Genomic DNA, 13142 nt, shown 5'->3' with positions numbered 1-13142 from the left:
ATATATATTGGAAAGACCAATAGAAAAACTAAAACCAGAATGATTGAACATTAAAGCTGTATAAAAAATAAAATTGTACTTGCACCCATGGTCAAACACTTTATCTAGCAGAACCACGGCTGTGAAGACTTTAAATGGACCATTTTGATGACAATACAGGGTGTGAACCATAACATAAAAAACAAAAATCTTTTTATGCAAGAACAAAAACTAATCTTTCTCACAATAAGTGATAAGAAGGGATTGAATGAAGCCATTGTAAGGCACAGGAAATGAGATGATCACATATACTTGTCAACATAGACTAATAACGAGCTATGGGCTGCTATTAACCCGAGCATGGGCATGTATACACATAGTTTGACTCATTAATGGTGTGGTTTCCTTCTTTATTAAGAGTATTCACTATTTACATTTGGTCATCTAATGTAGAGACGAGATATTTTAAACATCTGATACGGACAGGGTCATTCTGTTTGACTGTGTTTACCTTTTCTTGACAGAGAGTTAATAGTCCCTTTTCTGTGTCCACCGGACCTTACCGGTGTGCCTAGACCATTGGGCTGGCTGAAACTAAGAAAGGACTTTATTTCCTCGTCACTACTCTAGAGACAGTGTTTTTTCTACTTTATTTCCAACTAAAGGTATTTTTTCTCGTATGATCATAGTGAGAGCAATGGCAATTTCTCGCATTCTTTATTTTTCTTGCATGGTGTGGCCATTTCTTTTACAAAGAAACAGTCCTGATGCTTATTGGGCTTTACCAGTGCATTTCGGTTAATAAAAATAAAAGAGAGACTTAATTCTAACTTCAGGACTCCTCTTATGGTGCCTCCTGTTTTCCGACAACAACGTCAGTTCTGCACACTATCTGTGAGCATAGACCAGGCTTTTCTCTACTAGCAGGAGGAAGCTAACGATCGCTGGGGGAAGAATTTTCTAGAAAGCCTGGCCGACTAAAGAGCAGCGTTACTCTTAACAGGTAAAACGCTACACAACGCAGTACATTTTTTGGGTGCATGTAGATCCCACTTATAGCGGGCGATTGGCACCGGTTAGAATAGGCATTTGATGTTAGAGCTACTTCATACTAATAGATTTTCGGAAACATATCTTTATATTTTTTTAATTTCTCTTCGGTTGTAGATTGCAGTAGAAGAGATATCCAACATAATGAGTTGGATTGACTTTTGACTCTGTCCGCACAAAGCAGTTCTAAAATCGGAAACTCAAGAATCAACTAGCAATACGGTGGACACACTGTCAAGCCCCATGAGCGTAAGTTGATAGATAGTTTAGCGAATGATGTGGGAATCAAGAAGTGATAGATACCATATCAACATAGCAATTAATTGCCCCCTGTTTTTCCATTCAACACCCAACAGGAGTAACAAGATCATAGTAGCAGCTTTCTTGGACATAGCGCTCATGATCCAGGTCTACAAGACCATTGACAACCACTTGGATTTAGATACGGACATTGTTCATTCTAAGGTAAAGAATGTATTTTTTCTAGAGGGTCTTGCCCACGGAGTCCCGTAATGTAGTTAATTTACCCTCTACAAATTGAACCCAGTATTTATATTTCTGATCAAGGCCTCCTCCTGATTTATTGAGGATACGGCTTCCTTGAGGACTCTATCCACATGCTGAAAAAGGTATTCTGTAGACCTTTCTCTAGTGTTGCCAATTTAAATGTTGTTATGGGAACTTTAGTATTGAGAATCGTTTGTTTTTATTTTGTCTTCACCAACAGTTACACCATTCAGAAAGAAATTAGGGCTTCAGCCATGAAGACTGATTATTATTTTTATTGGAACTATTGGCAATGTGACATACCTCCTGATGAATGTCCCCCAACAAGTTTTTGAGGATAGAAACATGTTGAGCTTGAGGGTCTAGTGTCAATAGACCTCTCTGTGTATAGATACAATTTAAATTTTTTTACAACTAGAAGATCAAAAACTTGATGTTGTTCTATAAATAACTGGGATTAACGGACACTCAGTTCCCTATGAAAGTAAGGGTTTCTTTGTTGTCATGAAGACTTATGAAGGAGTGTTTTAGCATAGGTTTTTTTAAAATAAATTGTTTGCACTGTAATATTGATAGTTGTATTTTTATACTTGATTCTTAATAAATTTTTTATATGTTCTGCAATTTTCAATGTATGGCCGTACTGTTGGAAATTTATATCTACCTCATTCAGTCATTCAAAAAAAAACATTTTTTTACCTTGGTCTCATGCCTGATATTTTCCTGTCTGAGCAGAAAATAGTCTTGACGCGTTTCCCCTTAACAAAAATCTTTCAACTTAATCTCTCGTAAAGGGCCTTTTAATACGAAACTAAATGTTCCTCAGATTTCAAGATGTGAAAGAAAAGATCCCTACCTCCTGTATGCACTTAATGTATGGTTCTGTAATGGGAAAATATATATATTACCTTCCCCTTTGCTAGGGTGTTGGCATTAGGTGAAGGGCACCAACACTTTGATTTGCAATACTCCTTCTGTTCCAACTAGTCACAGGGCCTTGAGCACAAACACAGCTCTACGCATTTAGGGTCACTAATTAATCAATAGACCTCTTGCTTGCATTCCCATATCTTATGTATGCAGGACCTCCACAGATTAAGCAGACTTGCAAGCTCCATGCAAGTGGTCAGATGGCAGTTAGTAATCACAACACAGTCAGTCCATTGCCAATTCTGGAGAAGGCATACTTGGCTTCTTCTAATCCTGTATACAGTATAACCATATTGTGCACTCATTCATTGAATTAGTGCTGTAAGATAGTGCAGTACCGTGTGCTCATTTGACTCTCATGATCGTGTCATTGGCAATAGTGCCCCATGTCCCAGATTCAGGCTGAGTTTTCTTATTTGTCAGATTACCTCGAGGCAAAGCTTTACGTCCATGCAGTTTGGTCCTCAGAAAATGTGACAATATGGAAAGACAGAATTACAACAGAGGCAGGAAAGGAGGCATTCAAACATAGTTTTGATGAAGGAAGCATTGTGCAGGTTTGCCTCCTTAGGTTGTTCCGAGCGACAGATGGCACAGAGGAGAAAAACTGCATCATCAGACTATGCACAAAACTGTGCTTCCTGCTAAACAGATCCATAAAGATGGAAGGAAATGGCGGTAAAGTTATTAGAAAGTTACAATGCAATTTGGACAATGAATGTGATCAGGTGCAGCAATCAAAAGCGGAATTAAAGCAGAGGGAGCTGGACACAGAATTGCAAACCAAGTGTAGAGATCTTGCTACTCAATTGGCTCAGAGAGAGAAACTATTGAGAGTGAGCAAGAATTGACCCACTTCAAAAAAAACTATTTTAGATGACATAAGACAAGATAAATATGTTGCTATTTCAGAAATACAAGCCATTAGAGAATATGGCAGGAATACATATAAATGTATTCCATGCTATGGGACAGGAGATATTTAAATTACTGGAAGAAAATGATAAAAAGGCCAAAGCGGTTAATCAGTCTCAGAAACAAATCTATGAATTGCAAACAATAATCAACAAGGTCAGGGATGAGAATTCTGATTACTGTCATGAGCAGAACAGCTTCATGGACAGTGCAAGAACTTAGAGCAGCAAACATTTAATCTCAAATCTCAGGGAAAAACATCAGGGTTCCACTTTCAATGGAACTGAGCTCAATCACAGCTATGGCCAAGGGGACAATGTACCAACAGCTGCCCCTTTGGCAAGACCAGGTTTTAGCCCAATGGTGTGGTCGGAATCACTGTAAATATTCACACTCATTCTTTCTCACAAGAGAACAGGAATGAGTGGCAAAATGACACACCAGAATGCAACATGTAGTCCTATAAAAATTATGAAATCCATCAAGGCTTTAATTAAACCATTCAAAAAGGGAGGCAATTGTTGCATGGAAGACTATTTAGAGAACGCTCACAATATATTCAAAGCCCTCCAGATACCTAGTGAACAATATAGGCAGTACTTTTACCTCGCCCTAAACGCAGCATCTGCTAGTATCATTTGTGGTCTCAATGAACAGGAACATTTGTCATGGGCGGACTTTGAGAAGAGGTATAGACATCAATTCTTACATTACCAGTCTATACAGGATGCCAAAAAAAGCAGCTTATAACATGACGGCAAAGCCAGATATGTCACCTTGCCAATACCTTCAAAATTTAAAAACAGCATTTTCACGCTTTGATGTGTCCTTTAACCCTAACTCTGTAGATTTTAAGACTGCATACTTTTACGGGCTCAAAAAAGAAATTGTCTCCCAGTTAATTTGTGAATTTGACCAGGAAAAATCATTAGAATGGATAATAGAACAGGACACCAAACTGTATTAAGTGATATTTTGTCAGAGAGAGGAGGGTCCTAAGAATAAAGAGACACAACCAAACTCTAAGGAATCCACACCAGTGATTTTGGAGGTAAAATCTGTAAAGATACCACTAGAATCAGCCCAAACGCAGGCAAGGAACAACATGATGTCTAGCCAAAGGGGAGTGCCTCCACAGCGGACATCACCCCAAACTCCTATGTTCCAATCCATTGATCCCAGCAATGCGGATTCTTACATTAGCCTTAGATATCTTGGTATTTCTCCCAGAGTGGGATTTTACCATGATATGCCAGGCCTAAATAACAATCAAAGTCAAATGTACAATGGCCCATGCCAGACACTAGGAGCCCAGAGTAGATTTGGCCCTAATATAATGGTATCTGGCCACCAAGGAAGACCAAGATATGTGGATAGATTAATTGAAAATGCAAACCAGCACAGGAGACAATTCCCATCAAATGAAAGACACAATATGAATTATGTCCCTAGCCAATATAATCAATCACCACCACCAGTCGACCATGGTCAAAGGATGGTCACTCCGCGTTCTACAGCTCTTGTGTCACATGAATTCAGAGGTAACATAAATAGAAATGAATCTCCTGAGAGATATCAGAACAGGCCTAATCAGGGTGAGTTTTATCAATACCGGCCCATGCCACAACGGAATTCAGAGACATGGGGCCTCATTACAAATCAGGTGGTCCGGAAATAACGGTGGCGGTAAACCCGCCGCCACCGTTGTTTCCGGAATGCCTGATCCCGACTCCTGCAGGCGGGAGGTGATGTTCCAGCCAGGTTTGACCTGGCGGGTTTAACACCGCCCGCCTGCAGGCGGACGAGGAAACACCAGCAGCATTACGAGATGCTGCCGGTGTTTCCATGATCCCCATTCCCATTGAGTCCCGTAGGACTCAATGGGAATGGGGATTAATACCATTCCACCTCCGTGATTCCTGGGTAACCGGGGTTGTAATGTCCCGGTAATTCCGGGAATCATGGAGGCGGAATGGTAATATGAGTCCGGCGGTAACCAGGTGGTTTTACCATCTCGGTTACCGCTGGACTCGTAATGAGGCCCCATGTTCCAATGCTTAGATGCCCAAGTCAAAATGTTGTCTGAACAGCTAGGAAAAGTATGTGCAGTTCAAAAGCAACAGCCAGGTGGAGGTGCAGAATGCCATAGGAGTGATCTTGTGTGTAGCAACAAGTGACTAGCTAATGAACTCTGCACTGATGAAAACACAAATACCCATGAAGGGCTTTTGAATGACAGTATTGAATTGCTTGCTGAATTAAAAATAAGAAAACAAATGAATACAAGTGAGACAGGGAATTCCAACATACACAAAAGGGGAGTGTGGTTCAATTTAGAGTTGAACCAGACTATACAGGTGTGAGAAGATGAGGAGCAAGAAGGGGAAAAACAAGAAAAACCCAAAGAACAGAGAAGCAGATTTAAAAAGAGCATCCAATGTGAAAATAAAATACAAGGCGAAGAGTTAGGATCAACAGATAGATTATCCTTACTTGATAGTCATAATACTGCTGATACCCACACAGAGGAAACAGTAGCTCAAAGTGAGTGTGCAGGTCAATTACCTGAGGAGTATTTTGAACCACAGATATCCCAAGGGACAAAAATGACAGGCTCCATGTAAAACACAGATAAGTGAAATTACCCAGTCAAAAGGTTGCAGTGTAGGAATACATGTCAAGGACCCAGACAATGAGAAAAGTACAATGAGAAATTGGGGTGTGAATACTAGTGGTCCCAAGTCAGAGGGGCAGTCGGTAGCTACACTCCAAATGGGTTCTGAGCCCAGGAGAATATGCAAAGAAATTCAAGATGCAGTGAGTAAAAGGGAGGGTAATATGTAATTTAATGTGCCCATTTGCCTAGCAAAGAGTAAAAATGAGCTAAGAAAAATAAGCCCTGAAATTAGCAAAAATTCACACTTTTTACTTGCATGAGAAGAGGTTGAAGTTAGGTACTATGCTCCAATCACTATTGAAGAAAATGTAATGCATTTGCAATGATTGACACGGGTGCCCAAGCAACAATAATGCCAAACGAACTGGTGAAAAGTATCAATTAAGGGAGATCCCGCAAAATCATATAAAGGTGAGACAAAATGAAGGCCCTGCGCACAATTTCAATGGGGAGATAATACCTATCAAAGATGTCACTGAGGTTGACATAAAGATAGGGAAGCATCAGATGAGACAGGACGTGTTAATCACATCCATTAATGAAATATCTTTCTCATAGGGACAAATTGCCTGAAGAGGTTGTCGCCCCTCATTGATGGGGTAAATGGAGCATTGTGGTCCTTAGCTGAAAAGCCATTGTGAACCAAGAAAATAATGTCCCAAAGCAACAGTGTAAAAGAATGGAACACCGTTGCTAAATCAGAAAGTGCAGTGGAAGTATATCTTCAGAATGGCTGTGTGCCCAGCATCACTGTCATTCTAATGTGTCATGATGAATTGCGACGAGAAAAAGAGAAGATGTCTTTGGAGATTTATTTGGATCCCAAGAAAAACTATCAAACAGAAATAGATGAAAACACACTGTGTTTTTATCTAAATGAAGAAAAACGCCAACCAAATGTCACCCTAGAGGTAAATAAAGAAAAACACATTTCAGTAATCACAGAAATACACATGGGAAAAGGGAAATCATTGATCTCTAGCCATGTGCATAGACATCCTGAAATGATTGAAGCCACTGTGGCGCTTGAACATGAAAGGAGTTTCATTAATGAAAAGGTACTCGGGCAAATAATTGACAGGGAGGAGATCCAAAAGTTCAGAATAAAGAATCGCCACATTTTTGGCCTAGATGACCCTGAGTCGGGTCAGAGGATTGTAGGAATATGCATGTTAAAGATTTCAATTGGTCCTAAGAGTATTCATCACAATGTGTAGATCATGAGCGGGACACAAAACAAATTCTATTTGGGAAATTACATCATGCACAGGATGTGTATGGTATTAGACATTCTAAATAAAACGGTTTTGTCCAAGTTGGGTGGAGCTCCACCTGAATTTGAAGACAAGAGAAAAGCTTACCATTGTGCCAAACGATGCCATATGCAATTAAGCTTTTGGTGAAAAAGGACGTTATCATTCCTGCATTCACCAGACAATTCACAGTAGCATTAAAATACAGAAAGGGACAACAAATAAAATGTTCTAATGCATTTGTATGCCTAAATGAATAGACAAGGCAACACGAGTTAGAATGCAAATATACACCACTAATAGAGATTGGGGATGGAGCCATTAAAATCCTGGTGGAAAATAAAGGGTGTCAGGAGATTCATTTGGAAGAGAATTCAGCAATAGGAATGACAATACAGAAATCTTACTACATTGCCGATTTCAGTAACACAGTGATTGGGAACATTCCTGAAAGCTATGTGACTGCACACAGTGAGTTACCAGAATCTTTGGAGTCTAAGCTTGAAGGAATCTTTAAAGTTCAATCTGTGTACCCTTATGAGCCAAGTGAAATTGTATGCTGTCATCAATATGATTGTATTATATTCAAATTGAGTGAATCTAAAAGACAAAAACAACACCTTGAAATGGAGGTCAACATCCTAAAATATTTGCGTATACCGACCCTCCAAAGAGACACTGTCAGACGATTAGAGGAATCTTCAGAGGTTCCTCCTTTGGAGGACTTCCCAGAGTTTTCTAAAATGGTAGAGCAGCAAATTCAATTTGCAGATACTTGCACATGTGAGGAAGACATAAGACCAATTGAGAAAAATATGTATGGAGTCCAAAAAGGTTTTTGCCAAAGATGCTTATGACTGCGGGCTGACCGATTTACATGCTGCCATACTACCAGAAGGAAATGATAGGGAGCCAGTATTTGTGCGACAATATAGGTTACTCCTAGCATGTTTGGAATAACTAGCTGAAATAAACAAATATCTAGAATTTAGATGAATCATTGGGCCTATTCATAGTATATCAAATACCTATGTTAGGTGTGCTAAAACCCAATGGCCAATGGTGCTTGTCTGCAGATCTATGAGAATTAAACAAAAAATATCTGTTTCAAGGTGGCTTCTTCCATTTATTGATCAGGTTCTTGCACAAGTTGACAGGTCAAAGGTGTTTACCATGTTAGACATTACAGCTGGATACTGGTGTGTGCCACTAGCTGAAGATATTCAAAATTAGTTTGCATGGTCATTTCACAAATCACAATATGCGTGGTCCTGGACCCCTTTTGGGTATATCAATAGTGGAAGAGAATTTGGGATATTCCTGAGCAAGGCACTCCTGAATGCAGCAGAAAGGGGGGCGATAATCTATGCAGATGATATGCTAATCAAAAATGAAGATCTGAAAAGCCATTTCAATGAGATTAGATATGTGCTTAGTCAACTAGAGAAGGCTGGGGCAAAGGTATCTTCTCAGAAAACACAGCGATGCAGAAAAAAGGTAAGCTTCCTAGGTCATGAGGTGACAGAGCATGTGTTAAACCCACAAAAGAAAAAGGTGGACATGATTAAAAAACTAAAGGATACCACTAACTTCAAAAGTTTAAAGAGTTTGTTAGGAATAACATGTTACAACTGGAAATATATTGAACATGATGCTGAGATTACACAACCTTTAATAAGATTACTGAAGCAGGGTGTACCCTGGAATTGGGAAAAGAAACAAAGAGAGGCAGTGGCCATGCTAAAAGAGTGTCTAATGGAAGTGCCATGTTTGTCATATCCAATGAAAAACCATGGTTTCTTTGTAGAAATAGGATTTACAGATCAATGGGTGTTAGCAGTGATATATCAAAAACATGATGCAAATAATATAACCATTGCATATGCTAGCAAAGCATTGTCACAGGTAGATACCAAATTCAGAGAATGTGAAAAAGAGCTTTTGACCACTGTCTGGACATTTCAACATTCCCGTCCCATAATTCAAGGGGAGCGGGTGATTGTTGAAACAATCACCAGCCTCTACAATGTTTGCAAAGTAAGAGAATCAGATCAGAGAATTTGGCCCAGTCAAGAAATACGTCATTGCCACTTCAGGGATTTCCTGTAGAAGTGAGAGATGGACAAAATAAAAAGAGCCCAGTTGCTCAAGGACTAGCAGAGTTGTATGATTGTGCAGATGCCTGTGCGCTTGGTGACACAGATCTAGAGATAAGTTTGAATGAATTTGAGCAATCCTCACACAAGGCATTCACAAAGAAACATGCAAGGATTTACCAACAGTATATGTAGACGGGCATGCATGCCATGTAGAAAATGACACGGAAATAGAGCTTGTAGCAGGAATAGCAAACATATGGTTTAAATATGAAAACATTCCAAGAGTAAGCATGAGGATAGGCCCCAAAAGCAGTCAAGTGGCAGAACTGCCTGCTATTTATAAGGGTATATCTACAGCAGTAGCAAATAAAATCAAAGAAGTAGCTTTAGTAACTGATTCTGATTATGCGCAAAATAGTTTTGTGGAGTATTTACATGGCTGGAAAGCGAAAGGCGTGCTCACCTTTAACAAGAAGCCACTTAAACATGGCAAGATGATTCAAGCTATAGACATACTTGTGTCAGAAAATGATCTGATAATCCATTAGAGTAAATTACGTGGTCATTTGAAACACAAGGTGAGGATAAGGAGGAAAACAAAAAGGCAGATCAATTAGCCAAAATTGGAGCTGTAATGGGGGATGTATATACTATTGAACACCTGATTGGCGAAATACAGGCAGATGCAATAATACATTCCAAAACTCCAAACACAGTTGAACAGCCTGTGGCACAGGGGGATTTCGATACTCCAGATCAGGACTTCATCAGAGACCAAAAGGAAGATCTGGGCCTATTTTACAACCATTTGCTAGATGCAGAACAAAATACTCTGACTAAAGAGGACTGCAAAGGGAAAGAGGAATTGAAAGTGCTATTAAAAAACACAAAGAGAATTAGACTACAAGATGGGCAGATGATTAGAGAATCTGTGACAGGCCAAATTCAATGGGTAGTGCTTCTTCCATTTTGGGGATTGATGTTACATCATGCCCACATTGCCATAACTGCAGGACACAGAGTTTGACAGAAAACGTTGGACATTTTAAAAGATTATGCCTATTGGCCACACATGTCCCAAGATGTTGAGCGCTACACCAGAGGGTGTTTAGTGCGTGCACAGTTTCAACCTGCATCACCAGCTCATAGAGCTCCATTGATGAAAAGGGGTGTGACACCCTGATTTACAAGTCGAGTATGTCGGGCCTGGGAGGAGATCAGAAAGGGGAAACTGGTACATCTTGACAGTAGTTTGGCTGATGTCTAAATGGGTGGAGTGCATTCCAGCTCGAGACTGCAGTGCACAAAAAAGGCGGCCACTTTACTTTCAAGATTTGGTTTACCTCGATAAATGCTAAGGAAGGAGAATTAACAGTGGAACAGTTTGTCCATGTTAATCAAATTAAGGCCCTTCACCCAAAAACATGAAGTGAAAAGACTAGAGCAAGTTGAGACTAGCAGGAAGTGAAAAAGTAAAGCACTTAACTATTAATAGAAATTCCATAGCAGGTGGATATGCATAAATAGTGTGAAGATGTCAAATGAAATTTAAAGAGGTAAAAAAAGGGGGGGGAATATATCAAGTTAGTGAACAAAAATAAGGAGAAAGGAATGTTGTGTTTGAGACTATTATCTGAAAAATACCATTTGATATTCTGTGCTTAATTCATGTTGTTTTCAACCAGTCATAGGGACATGTCTTGGATTATATTATTTGGTATGATTTGCATGTGTGTACATAACTGAATTTGAACCCAGAGATATCCAAGTGAGAAAGGAAAAGTAAAGGGTTTGATGTACTTGATACTTCAGTTATCTTTTCTTTTTACTCTAGAAAAATAATTGTTTTCCTAATCAACGCCGGATTCTTGGAGTACTGGATCCCTGGAGGATACCTCTGGACTGGTATCCCCTGAAAAGCTCCCTGGAACAAAGAAGGAGGTGAAGATGATGACCCCAAAAGACGTGTAGATGTTGACCTGAAAGAAGTCCCTCGAAGTCTGTGAATGGAAGTCATTGCACCAAGAACGGTTTCCTGAACGATTTCGAAAATAAATATTTAAAGACTATTTTATCACAGACTAGTTTTTCTATTTTTACCACAAACTGATTTTTATCACAAACTGATTTGTATATTTGTCTGAGACCAATGGCACAGTTTTATGTTTCTTATGTTTTCTGAAAGTGACAATGTTTTTATTTAGAATTCCCAAATTTTGTTCCCAAAAAAAACAAAACAAAAGAATAGATCCCCAATTAAAAGAAGATAAAAGATAACGGTGATCAAGAGATGAAAAAAAAACAGACACATTCTGAAGATATATACATAATGTTTCTTGTGTATGATATTACCATTTGCATGTTATTTACTTTCGACTGTTAGCATGAGGTTTATTGAAATTAGAGCATACATGTGTGTTTTTCCTGCAGTGTTTTGGGGTTTTATCCCGCAGTTAAAAAAAGGAGGGGGTGTAGGAGTAGGAATCTGGGCTTCACATTTCAACATCTGGACTCTACATTTCAACATCTAGACTCCACATTTCAGCATTTACATTTTAGCGAGGGTTTGAACTTCATCTAGGACTAAGGGTGTGAGACTCATTAATGGACTCAAGACTCAGGCTGAAGTTAAATAGATGCCAATGCACAGAGCACATGCTAGAAAATGATCACTTTGCTCCATGATGCTATTTTTTATGAGCTGAGCTGCACTAAATATAATATTAACAGGACATTAACATACTAACAAACCCATCCCCATCTAACATGTAACTGGATCCCATAATAACATTTACTACAAATTAGCCCATGATGTAAGCTCAATGCAGACTGATGAAAATGCAAAATGCTCTGAAAATGGGAAAGAAACATAAACTTTAAATGTGTAGGCTGAATCTGCGCTCTGTGGTAAGCTGAAAAATGTGAAGATCCTTTCCTAAATACAGATCATTGTATTAGAGCAGGAAGCACAAGAAATATGTATCGTTTTTCTCTGCAGCAATGCAGGTATCCTAATGAGGAAAACACCCAGAGGAAATTGCATGTTGTGGGTGGATCTGTTCAAGGGGAGGTGTTTTTCTGGAGTTACAGGGGGGGTGTTTGATTAAAAAAAAGGGTTTGGAGGCAGAGTAAGAGCATTCCTCTTCTGGCACTGACTGATGAAGGGGGCAGATGGCTAATGCTGCGCTGATTGCAAGCTGACTAAAGCTGAAGCTGTTTCTCTCCTGGTTTGGCATTTTTAGAAGGGATGCAAAATCTCGAGTGACCTTAGCTGTGAATGACCCTGGAACACTGCCAAGCTGAGTCAGGAATATTGCCTGCTTAATATAGGTAATTATGAAGTTCATTGGGGTGCTGGTGAAGTGAATGACACTAGGTAGCACAGGTTAGATAATTTAGTTAATTTTAGACATTGCATTAGATATACGAATTTCAACTTGCATGTACTACTGTGTTTATATTTCTCAAAGTTCTACTTTGATTTAAAGCATATTTACCCTGCCAAGTTTTGTTATGAAGCCAAGGTCAATTGGCAGAGCTTTGCAGATAGAGCACTGAAAGCCACTGCATAGAGATTTGTTCATACTGTTAATTATAACATGGGTGTATGGGTCATTCTGTGTAATTTGCATATTTCTAGTTTATAATAAAGAACAAATTCGAAAAGGTAATTTAGTTCAGTGTATTTCTTTTTTAATTCAGTCTCATTGATTTGACATGCATAGGGGATAC

Source organism: Ambystoma mexicanum, chromosome 10 (genome assembly GCF_040938575.1).
Source record: "Ambystoma mexicanum isolate Mex_15411 chromosome 10, UKY_AmexF1_1, whole genome shotgun sequence".
NCBI lineage: Eukaryota > Metazoa > Chordata > Amphibia > Caudata > Ambystomatidae > Ambystoma > Ambystoma mexicanum.
The sequence above is the reverse complement of the archived record's forward strand: the minus strand, read 5'-3'. Positions refer to the sequence as shown.